The sequence below is a fragment of the Anomalospiza imberbis genome, chromosome 14 (genome assembly GCF_031753505.1).
Source record: "Anomalospiza imberbis isolate Cuckoo-Finch-1a 21T00152 chromosome 14, ASM3175350v1, whole genome shotgun sequence".
In the NCBI taxonomy this organism is placed as follows: domain Eukaryota; kingdom Metazoa; phylum Chordata; class Aves; order Passeriformes; family Viduidae; genus Anomalospiza; species Anomalospiza imberbis.
This window is the reverse complement of record NC_089694.1, coordinates 19702161-19715003: the sequence shown is the minus strand read 5'-3', so window position 1 is coordinate 19715003 and position 12843 is coordinate 19702161. Positions and strand designations below refer to the sequence as shown.

General features: G+C 41.8%; 1 protein-coding gene across 2 annotated transcripts in view; it reads right to left on the bottom strand.

The window, feature by feature from the left end:
- HTR2C (5-hydroxytryptamine receptor 2C) overlaps nt 1-12843 on the bottom strand; it is a 229357-nt gene that overhangs the window by 138198 nt on the left and 78316 nt on the right. The gene's annotated exons all lie outside the window — the stretch shown is intronic.

Here is a 12843-nt window from a genome sequence, read left to right as displayed (position 1 = left end):
GAACAGAAATTTTCCAATGTTGCAAGATGACCTAGTACTTAGATGTCAAAATAATTAGTCAAATTAAAAGACTTTTAGTCCTGCTAAGGGCTAACCTGTAAATGGAGGCATTTGGCTGAAGGTAAGAGTACCTCTAATAAAGTGAGTTGAGTCCTGAATATCTAGGAGATCAGGTCTGTTCTTGAGGAATTCTCCAGGGATAGATATAAAGGGAACACTTGATTTATACTGGCATAATAAATACATACTTATATATGGGTGATAAAATATATCTCACATATTTAAATAAAAATATATACACATATTGATGGATGGATGTATATTTTAAAAACCCACAAAAGTTTTTCCTTGGATATTTTAGTTCAATATCAATTTCAATATCATCCTTTACCTATAGTGGAGCCAAAACACAAAATATTTAAACCAAGTGGTGTTTAACTATTCAGCTCTTATATTCCCCCAGTGGCAGCAGTATATAACAGATTTTTGCAATTACAGACTTAATAAATCATATTTTATATAAGTGCTACATTGCAAACCCTCATTGGATCTATTGATTTGTTCTTTTTTCCTTGGGTAAGTTAAAATTTTCTTGTGCAGATAAATATAGATTCAGAGCTAAAAAACCACCTGAAGCACATTCAGTTTGAGGCTTCTTTCTCCATACTGTGTTGTAGGTTATGCTACCTTATGGCCAAAAGTGAGAAGCCAAAATCCATCTTCAGAGATAATTTAAAAAAATCAACTGTGAAATGAAAATATCAGCATAGTTTTTACTAACAAGATTAGAGCTACAAAAGCTGTGAGCTTATACAGGTCTCACCAGTGTAAGTCCCTGTGGAACTGAAAGCTTTATAAAGGATTTCAGTACAAGCCCACAATATTTGAACATCCCTGAAATACGCAGAAGCAAGTTACTTTATTTTACTGAGACATCACAGCAGGAGACACCTCCAGACGGTCCAACATGAATTAAAACAAAGACTTGTGGGAACAAGGAATTTAAAGGCTGTCATTGTATTTTCAGCACACTCCTGTAACCTCATTTTGTGCCCTTACTCTTGCTCTTAATGGGTTTAGTGATACAGTGAAATGAAATGCACAAAACAGGGTTTTTCTGTACCCTACTTGGGCCAAACAGAACCTACTCAGCTCTTGTACACAAAAAGCATTATGGAAATAAATGCTAAAGCAGTGCTGAATCACCTTATCAATTACCACTGGTGCCCTAGCCAGGCTTCTCATCTTACTCAGGACAATCCAAACACTTTACTTCTGTACAAGGGCTCACTGCAACCATCTCAAAATTCTGAAAATTAAATTTTCATCTTTGATTAAAAAAGGTAAAATCTAATCCTTCAACCCTGTGGATACGTTATAAGGATTTCTATTTCTAACAATATTTAGCTTGCAAAGCACCTTTTTAATGATGCAGATTCTGGAGTTCCTGGAGACTCTGAACTAAATAGTGAAGTGTGCTACTCTGAGTGTAACAAGAGGCTGTGGGCCCTTGGTTTGTTTGGTCCAGAAGGAAGAATGAATCCTGATGGTATATGAACTTACTGCACTTGCAACACTGCCAGCTAGAGGGGATCCACTGCCAAAAAGTTGTGATTAGGGCATAGCTCAACATATGCAGCCGTCAGCGCCCATTCCTGTACTAGACTGGGATAAACAGTCCCAATGTAATCCTAAAGGGCCAGAATTTCCTCTCTGGGATCACACTGCACTGCTGCAGTTTTGGAAATCACCTCTGGTGCTCTGAGGTTTAGTGCACAGATGTGAGAAACCCACTAAAACAAACCCTTGAGGCAGAGAGTACTGGAGCTAAACAACAAAGATCAGCAGCTAGAAATGACAAAGGAAAAACAAAACTGGGATCACAAAGAAAATCTTTACCATTTCACAGAAAATCCATCTTACAAAGAGCTTGTAGCTCTCCAGATGCTCCTTCCAGCCCTTCCTGTAAATGGGCATCAGAGCTGCTTAATTCCAGTCAAGGGGCACCTCCCCAGCTGGCCAGTACTGCTGGTGAGGGATGGACAGTGGCTCAGAGAGCTCTTGCAGTGGTGGATCCCACCCAGCCCCAGACACTTGTGCATGTCTAAGTGGTGCAGTAGGTCACTGACCCCTCAGACTGTGGGGCTTCATTCTGCTCCCCATCTCTGTCTTCCCACTCAGGGGCTGGGCACCCACAGAACAACTATTAAAGATGGAAGGCATTAAGTACCTCAGCCTTTTCTTCATCCTTTGTCACTTTTCCTCTTGCCTCCAGCAAAAGTGGCGATTGTCCATAGCCCTCCTTTTGTCACTGATGTAATTACAGATACATTTTTTATTGTTTTTTTTTTACAGCAATAGCACCGGATTTGGTTCTAGTTGGGTTTTGGCCCTTCTAATTTTCTCCCTGCATGAACACATGACATCCTTGCAGTCCCCTGATCTGCACCTCTCTTCCTTCAAAAGTCATAAACTCTCTTTTTATCCTGAGTTCCACAGTTTTGCTGCTCCACAGCGGCTATCTCATCCTCCTGTTTATTGCCCATGCTGTATGCACTGGTGCAGAAGCACTTCAGTTGGGCTCCGGATCCTGCCACCTTTTTGTGGGGAGAAGACATAATTCCTTTGTGACCATTCTCAGGTGGATCTGTGGGTTTTAAGACAATAACCTTTGTACCTTTGCTGCCACATGGATCTGCAGCCCCTACCTGCAGAGAGAGCAGACCCAATGACCTTGCCAGCCCAGCACATTATTCCTCAGTGTTGCTGTGCCCAGCACCATCTCCACACACCCTCTGGCAAGCCTGGAACATTATGTCAGGAAGCAAAAAACCTCACTGAATCAAGGGGAAAGCAGGGCCTCCCCCGTGCAGTCACACTCATTACAAATCTCCATAAAAAATATGATTCTCCAAGTAAGCAACATCTCCAGAAGAATTTGAATCACAATGTTTCTAACAACCCAGAGAAACAATTACTGTGGTTAATTAAACAATCCATAATTAAAAAATTGCGTGTTCTGACATGCACAAGGAAAGTGTGAGTTATCAGTACCACATCTGGTCATAAAGTTTTGCACATTCTGTAATTTTAATCTTGGAATTCAGAGCAGTTGAAGGACATACTTTGGGGCAAAGGTAAGTGGTTACCTTCACAGGGAAAGCAGGAAAGTAAACTGCTGAAAAGGCTGCTAGCCCAGGCAAGCACCAGCCAGCAAAAATGACACACTCAAGTGGGAGCAACAGGCTGCCCTGAAAATTAGAAGTTTAGTTTTGCTGAAGGAAAAAAAAAAAGTATCCTCAATAATTTAGATGCCATCTGATACACATGAACTTTAATTTTAGGTTGCTAAGTCAGAGCTATTAAAAAACAGGGTTTCTTGAAGCTATTTAGCGACTTACATGGTTCTAATTTCAGCCCAAGTTGGCAAGGTGAACTGGAGGAAAAAGGCAAAGAAAATATCTGTGCATCCATGTGATTTTATTTTTGCTAAATAAAATTAGTTCCCACACATCAAGTCAGATTCTGAAGTGCCACACTCATTTTTTGCTCCTAGCAACTGTTACATAGATCTGGTCCAGACACTGAACAGTATTTTTGTAAGCATTTCTACAAAAATACTCTTTTGTCTGTTCCACTTCAGAATTGCATTAATATGAAGAAAAATAAGATTTCTCAGAGACATCCACCTATGAAAATGTGAAATTTCATTGAAAACATGCCTGTGATTGCAGATTTTGTACAGCTTCACTCAGCTCAAATAACTGGGTACTAAAAAGAATATTTGCTTTTCTTTCTTAAGGTACCAAGAAGATTTCATGTCTTCAAAAGTGACTGAAGGCCCAAGATCTTGAGGACAGCCCTTTACAGGCTCTCTCCTATACAAGCAGCTCAGTAGGATATACTTTTGCACACTTTACATTTGCATCCCCCAGCCTTTACTTTTATCACATATAATATTCTGAAATCACACTTCTAATCAGACATTTCCCAATTCCCCTTGTGCTCCAGCCCACCCCCTCAAACAATCCAAAATAGAATGATTGGGAGAGAAAGAAATTAAGCCAAAAGCAAACCTTCTCAGGCATAAATTCTGGCTCTAGTTCTTACCATCCTCAAAGGCCACAGCCACCCAAGGGTGACACAACAGCTCTGGGGCTTCTCTGTGCACATCCATCAAGCCTCCGCAGCATCAGGAACTTTTGGCCAGCAGGTCAAAGAGGAGGCCAGGAAAAAAATGTAAATATGTGTCTAGGGCAGAAGCATAAGCTCATTCTCAGATATGAGGATGATGATATGAAGCACCCAGCTTCATCTTAATGGTACGAATCACACATTTGGCCCTCAAAGTTCTTGTCTTTCTTTGCTGTTCAATGTGAAAGCACTTCCACTGAGAAATCTGCCCACAGCAAGGTCATGCTTTTCTGAAATCTTTCACACATTCCAAGTAAACATTGAGGCACTATACTGGCCTAACACACATAGCCTTTGTGAGGGAAATAATACAGCACACTAAGATACTTTGAAATACCTGATGTTTCTCCCCAGAGTAAACAGTAGCAAGAAGATTTCTTGGACTAACTCAATATCATAACAGACTGAACCAGGGCAATACCAGCTCTGGAGATCTACATTAACACTAAACTACCCTAAAAGCAGATGGTATTCAAAGAAAGCTAGAAATGTCATGATCTGTGAACTTACATAATAAGTGGGTTAAAAGAACACATGGCCAAGTCTTTCCACAATCAATGATGGTGGGAGAATAAATTAGCAATGACATTTCAAAGGTCACGCATAAACGACTTGAGAGTCTTCACTCCCTTTAAAAAAATGACTATTAGCAAAAAGACACAGGAATCAGAACCACCTGCAGTAAGAGTATCATGAGTGTGACACATTTTGGCATCCCCAGATGAGCTTTAAGAGGGTAAATGTCAGGTAACAGCAGCATCTTAGCGACAGAGTGCAGCAGGATCTGCTCAATGCCCTGGGCTGATGCTATTGCCCAAGTACAGTGGTTTGGTTATCTTCACATGGTGAAATGTGATTCTGCTACCCCGTTCAAGACATGAACAAGTCTAATGTAGGTTTTATTTGCCATAGACATGCTTCTGTCTCTATCCTGTGAAAATGTTCTCGCATGCTGTCAGTGCTAGGACCTGGCAACACAATCTCTTCCCATGAACAAGTCAGGCTGTGATGAGCTAAATAAATTCCAACCAAAATGACACATGCCTCTGTGGAAGCCTTTTCTCAAAAGTTCCTAAGAATGGGTATCTGGAATGGAAAGCAAGTCAGGAACACAGGAAGGGAAAGAAAAGAAATAGCGATCAATAGCATTTCACTGTAGGAAATGCAGTAGAGATGGGACTGAATGAGCCTACAAAACATGCTGAACGTGCAGCTCTACAGAAAATACCAAAATATGTGACAGACACAAAGGATACAGCACGCTCCCCTCAACTGTGTGGTATTTTGGTGGCAATCAAAAAAAAAGAAAAAAAAAAAAAGAAAAAAAAAAAAAAAAAAGAAAAACCCACTTCTTCCATGGGCTAGAATTGTAATAAAAGTCAGGTCTTTAGGTTTGTCAGAGTTACAAGCGTTGGCATTCCTGAGCCACGGCAGTGCTCTCCAGAGAAGCAGGGAGCATATTTCCCAGCCTGCCATCACCATGCTGGTTCTCCCATGGCTGCCTTTTCCCAGCACACAGCACTGGGGAGAGCTGCACCCTGAGCTGGCAGCTCTTGGTATTAATGGTGAAGAGGGATGCCTGGTCAGGAGCTGCTTCCAGGCACACAGCTGGACAAACTGCCCTCAGGACAGACCCTATGCACAACCAACAAATCACCCCTGCAACAGAGCCTTGAGGGCAGCAACAGCCCCTGAGAAGAGCCTCATATTCCAACAAAAACAGCTCTTCCCTCTAAAATACATTTAGAGGTTCAAAGTCACCACCTCTGCAAGGGCTGGCAGTCTAATTCCCTTAGATTAGGGTTTACTGGTGGTTTCTAATTCCTGGCTGCCCTGACGGTTTAATTTGGATAACCAGGTTGATTTCCAGATTAGCAAAAGGAGACAGAAGTAGGGCTGGAACTCCTGCCAGTCTCCATCCCCAAGTAGGTCTCTAGGGGCTTTTCCTACACTATCCCTGGGGAAATCTACATGGACAGGACTGCTGGATGGTCTGGCGTCACCCTGAACTGCTATTACTTTGTTCCTCTCTCCCAGAATACCGGAGCCTAAGCATGATTCTCTTGGCTCTTTGTAATCCTAGCTTGCAACTACAGATGTCAATATATTCCCTCCTACTCTCTTCTCCACAGAATGATGCATATGCACAAGCCCTTACTTTTTATTTTCCTCCCTCAAATTTCCACCTCTTTCCTTCTATCAAAGTACTTTAGGTCCTCTCACCACCTCCAGCACAGAACAGCACTACATTTTTAGCAGGCAGTATTTAACATCACTATTTATGCCTTTCTTTTAGTTTGGTCTATTGCATCTATGGAGAAAACATTTCCATTAATGGACATGGTGTCAATTCAGAGTCAGAAAATGTTAGATTTTGCAGCTGCCTCAGTTGGAGCCTTCTGACCAGAATCCCACAGCCAGCTTCGCTCAAGAATAGTCTGAGCTTTGCTTTGGCTCAGGACAGGCTGTGACTGTGGCAGGCCAGGCCAGACCTGGTACAGGGCAGCTGCTGCAGAAATCCCAGGCACTCCCAGAGCTCTGCCAGGGGAGGAACAAGCAGTAACAGAAGAAAGGCAAAACCAACCATGGCTGCCAGGTTTTCAGCCTCCCTGAGCTGCAGGAGGCTGCTAGCACAGACAGATTAAATCCTTCTCCTTTAACACCTCCTCACTCTCAGCTCCAAAGCTTTATGATGGGCACAGGGCATGAGCAGGCCTACTAAGACAGTATTCCTATACCCTGTGGGTATTCTTCCCTGGCAGGGGTTGGCAGTTCCTGTCAGCAGGAGACAGGACAGCATTCCCAAGGAGCGCAGCAGGGAGGTAAAGGCAAGGAGTGCTGAGCTTGACCTGTCCCCTCCTCACTCTGCCCATTCACACACCCACGACAGGCAAGGGGGAAAACAGAGAAGTGGCCTGGAAGTGATAATGACAGAGCACATCCACAATCCAGTCACTGTTGGGATGCTCAGCAGCAAAGGAAAACAAGAATAATCTATATTCAACACACGTTTCCTCATATCCATAAACTCTGTAGCAAATCTGACATAGAGGAACTAAACCAATTGAGCAGTTCTGCAAATACTGTGCAGATGTCTCAAACTCCCCTACAATTTATACTAGAATGAATACTGCTTTACTCTTGTGTGATCTGCACATTTTTCCACATAGACCTTGAGTGCTATGTTTCAAGCAGTATACTTTGATTTTGGTATCTTCTACATATGATAAGTACCAAGACAATGGACACTTTTGAAATATGTCAAAGAAATGAGGCAAGATGCTGACTGGTCAGTGCAACCCTTGAAAATTCAAGTATTCCTTTAGAGCCGTAGATGAAATTACTAGATAAAACAATTATTGCATTAAGAAAAAACATTAAAGATTATATTTATTTAGGACAGAAGCTTCAAGAACACCAGAGTCATTGGACAAAACATCAATTACAAGTGGTTACAGTCCTTGCAGGGCATTTTCTCTCCTCCCGTTTTTCTGCTGGGGCTTATAAAATGTTTAAACTTTCCATCAGAACGTATTTTCTGAGCATTCCCATACACAGAAACAATGGTCCCATCACCCTGGCAGTGCCCAGACAAACAGGTGGACTGCTGGGGGATGCACAGGCAGGCGAGGTGCAGTGCCTGCTCTTGCTGCTCATTTCTTGTGTTAACAGCAATGTTCTCACTCTTCCTAATGAAGGCAGGACTGAAAATTACTGTCATCTTCAAAATTTGAAAAGTGCCTGACTAAAATTCAATTACAATAAACTCTGTTCTAATCCTGTTTAAGTTTTGATGTGAACTTAGAAGGAGAAGGAGTAAATTCTTACTCACTGCACCACTGAATATCTGGTTAAAGGCAGCTCCTCATTCAGTTATTTTAATTTTTATTTTGCAAATAAAAATCATTCTCCATTCACATTCTATCATACTACCTCTGAATTCCCTGGACAGCAGCAAGGGAAATTTAAACAAGAAAATAATTTTCACAGGGGCTGTGAGAAGTTGGAATAGCTGTACCGTAATGAAAACTTGTTGGAATGAATTCATTGCCATCTGTCTTTATTTTGCTAACTAGCTCAATCAGACAACACAAATTTACTCAAACATGAGAAAAATATTTAAATTATTTGTGTTCTGTCCTTTTTCAACACGTAAATGTCAGTGTCAATTTTTGTCAGTTTGAATGCTCATCAATAGCAGTGAATTCATTTGTGCACAGCTTTTGGGGCTATACCTATGCAACTTTAAATCCACGTTATCAGCATAATGCAAAAAAGCCCACAGTGAAAGTTAGAATAATACCATTTTAAAGTTGTTCAAGGAAGCATGACAAAAAAAACCCAAAAGAAACTTTGTTTCTCATTGTCAGAGTAATTAAAAAGCCCTACAGCTTTTCTAATTGATGGATAGGAAAAAGCTTAAAACAAAAATGTCTTGTAGCTCTACCACAACATTTCTCATGCAAAGCATAATCCAATAAGAGTGAGAAGGAAATTATGGAGAAAGGGGAAAAGAAAGGAAAGAAAATGGACTGTAAGAAAAATACAGAAAATAATGACAAACTATCTGAAAACAATTTATCAACAAGAATGAAATAAATGCAGAGCTGCAGGAATGTGCCCTGGAAGCCACCTTCTCCCTGGACACTGTCCCTCAGCCTTCACAAGCAGTCCCAGTCTCTCCTAAACCTAAATCTCCTTTTTCTAAAGGAAAGGGGCCAGTGAGGACTGCTTTGAGGAGAGACCACATTGCCCAGAGACACTCCTGGGGAGATGAGAATTTCTAGACAAGGTCAGCCTCAGCAGCTGCCCAGAGGCAGCTCATTTCTTTCCACCCTTCAGGCTGCAAGGCAGCTTCAACCCTTCCAGCCTGCAGTGCAAGGAGATAGAATAAAAGCCAGGGCCATTCTCCTGGGCACATCCTGGGCCACAGCCTGGACCTGCAGGTGTTTCTTCTGCTGCAGACAGGACTCAGCAGCAGAGGATGGCTTTGCAGTACCTGATAGGGGTTATTGCTCAGGAAGTGGTGCAGAATGAAGGTTCAGTGGACTCGATGATCTTAAGGCAGTTTTCCACCCTAAATGCTTCTGTGAGTCTATATCTACTCCAGAGATTGGCTTTGTCAAAAAAGAGGTCCAACATTATAAAGGTGAAATGCATCCCCTCCTCCCAGCACACCCCCACACCATTCCACTGCTTTTTCTCAAACACCAACAGGGCCGGAATCAGCACCACACACACATCAAACTCTTCTTACACACACCCACCTTCCTCTGCTCAGCACTCCCGATCCAGCTGATCTCCAGCAAGAGAAAACTATTAGAAGGGTGCAGAATGAAGGACTCCCAAAAGCAGGGCACACTCGCAAACCACTGGGCATGGCAAACCTGGACAGGTTTAAGCAGCTCCCTCTCTGCAGATGGTTTGCTGGCAGCAGCAGAGCAGCCAAGGCACTGGCAGAAAGTGAGACCCTGCCACTGCACCTGAGCTGTGCCTGCCCCAGCAGCTGCCTGGGAGCCAGGGCACAGGGCAGCGCCTCTCACTCCCTGGCAGAAGTGGTTTAGGCAGATAAAGGTGCTTTATTCAGATTCCTGCTCCACATACAGTTTTAGAGAAAAGGACCAGAACATGTGGAAGGTAGAGGTTTGCAGTGCTGTTCTTTACTAGTCATTTAGGGCAACAGGCAAAGTTTCAAGTTCTCTCTGTGTTAAAGGCTTCAGTCCCCATCACTCATTCCCCTCCACCAGCCCTGCACATGTGAAAGGCTCCTGCTCCCAAAAACAAGAGCAAGGCTATTGACAGCAAGAAACAAATTTCATATGACACCCAGCAGAGCTGCAAGTGTATTAGCAGCAGAAAAATCAGTACTTCACTGAGGTTCAACACTTCTACAGTGGAAACACATGAAGGAACACTCTGCTGAAGCTTTGCATTTCTCTTTTTTTAGCCTTTTCCCCCCCAAGTTTGTATTTTTCCACCACATGCAGACAATACTAAATTTGGAATTCCTCAGCTGTGCACAGCAGTAAAAACATGTAGTCATTTAATGCTGCCTCTTATGAAAATCTCTTTTTCTGGCACAGCATCTTTCTTGCTAGAGCAGAGTAGAGATACAGAGAATTCCTCAGCACAACCTAGAGACTAAATTTATTTATGTAAATAAACATTTGAAATAACTTGGATTAGCAGCTGGTGCTGCCATCAGGCACCCCAGAATATAACCATCACTGCCAGGCTGAACAGAAGCAGCTGAAACCCAGCATGGAGCAATAGAAAAAGGAGCCAAGGGAAACAGGAGTCAGCACCTCAGCACCTGCCTGGGACACCAGCAACACTGGATAGAGAACAGAAAGCTTCCCTAAATCAGACAGAGAATTAAGTCAGCATTGCCTCTGACACCCCAGAAAACTGATGACAAGCTATATGGGGCCACTTGGAGGAGAGCAAAGATCACAAATACACCATTACTGAAAGGAAAGATCAAAATATTTCCATGAAAAGGAGCTGAGAAAGCAAATCAAGGAAGGAGAAAAAAGAAAAACCATAAAAAAAAAAAAAAAAAAAAAAAAAAAAAAAAAAAAACCAACAACACCAAAACCTAAACCAGAAAGGAATGTCAGAAAGAGCTTTCTTCCTTGAAAACTCACTGTAGTAAATGGACATTTGGGAGGTAATTTGTTTCCATCTATTTTGCAGTTTAGCACTGATACTCTAAATGATTTCATTCACTGCTTCAGATGCAAAACTCATTTACCATCGAGGACCAAACGCCGTGGACTGTCAGGTGAAGGATGCAAAGTTGAGCACAGTCTAGGTGGAGGAGATTCTGAATAATGCAGTTTGAGACTCATGTGAGTCCAAAATTTTTCATCTAAATACTCCATCAGGAAATAAGCATTTCAGCATCCTTTCCTTCACAGAAAACCCATTTCATTCAAAACACCAGAGACAAAATGATACACCTCCCATTTGAAGAAACCAAAGTTTGAAGAAAGTTTCAATCTCTGGATTAAAAATAATAATAGGTAACTCTAGCCCCTCAGTTGATTGAATTATAAAGAGGTAATTTAAAAGTGCTCTACTCAAAGAGTGACAAAGCAGGCTTGCAAACTGAATACCCAGACAATTGCATGCCTGAAAGCTGGGCACGTGGCACGAATAATGGGATGGCTGAGAGCTGTTCCAGCTGAGTATTCATTATGAAAAGATGGCTTAAGATGCAGATGTTGAAGACTGGAATATGCCTCAATCCTCTTAAGGAGGTGATTCCCACAGCCCTTGTGCCCTGAACAGTCTGTCACAAACTTTTCTTGCTTTTACAGTATTGCTAGATTAGCTGTTACAAAAAAAGAGTTTTCCTGAAATGTGAAAAAAACAGGATACCCACAAAGCATGTGAGAGGCAGGCTGCTGTGGATAGCTTATGGTGTGCACATAGATGAGAGACAAAACACAAGCAGAAGTTATCTGCAATAAAATATTCAGTAACTGGGCCATTATCAGGCACTTTCATCATGATAACAGCCTCCCAGCTGAGATTGGGGTATTAATATTGGTAGGTTGATATCTTCCTCTAATAACTTTGGCCTAAAAACATAAGCGGCTTTTACATTTTTAATTATGACCGGATATTATTCTGAGGCTGTAATCCTTCTCCAGCAATTGGATTAATGAAAATAGTGATGTATAGGGAGAAATAAAAAATAATCCAGTGAGAGCAAAACTACCCTGGCAGAGGAGAGTCTCAGCCCTCTAAGAGTCCTTCAGTACAATGGGACACAGAACAAGGTCAGAGGAGCTCCATCAACTCCCATCAGCCACAACCAACACCTGCAGGACTGAGCTTTGATGGGTTACATCCCAGCTCCTCTTGGAAAAACACCTGGAAGCAAAGCACTGCTTTCATGGTACTCTCTACACTGGTACACATTTTTCTTTAAATATCAGAAACTAATTTTCATCATCTCATGTCAGGTCTTTATTTGTATTCATGTAGGCTCAGGACAGGCAATGAGCTGAGGATGCTGAGATGATACTCCCACAGTGCAGTTCCCCCAAGAGAGTTGTTTGTTGGCACATCCTCACTGACTCTGAAAATGTGTCCCATGCCACCGCACACACTTCCTTTTAAAATTTTAGCACAGTATAAAGAGCGCAATTCCTGTTCTTGAGCAGGGCTTCAGCTCCTGAAAGCAGATTTTGGCCCACTACAGATTCAGGCGATATCCAGTTGAGAATGGACTTTCATTTTTGCAGCCTCCACAAGTCATCTCAGGTGCAATATTTTGCCCTTGCAATAATTTTCAGTTTTAAATATCTAGTTCCTAGTAATTTATCGCTTACCAGGGGTAACTGCTATTCACACAATTGTCCAGTTTGTCAAAATCACCTAGTGAAAAAAACCCATCATTTAAAAGTGTTAGTTCATGGCAGAGAAAACATGGAACATGATTCTGTGTTTGCTACTGTAGATGAGTAAGTAGAAAAGCCTGAAAAAAATAATATCATTAAAAACTTCTAATGGAATAGCATTGTAAATGTTAGGATACAAAGGATAGGGTTTGGGTTTTTTTTTTTTAAATAAGCCAGAATATTTGGGTTTGCTTTGCTCTTTTGGTTTATACAATAAACCAACAAAAAAAAAAAAAAA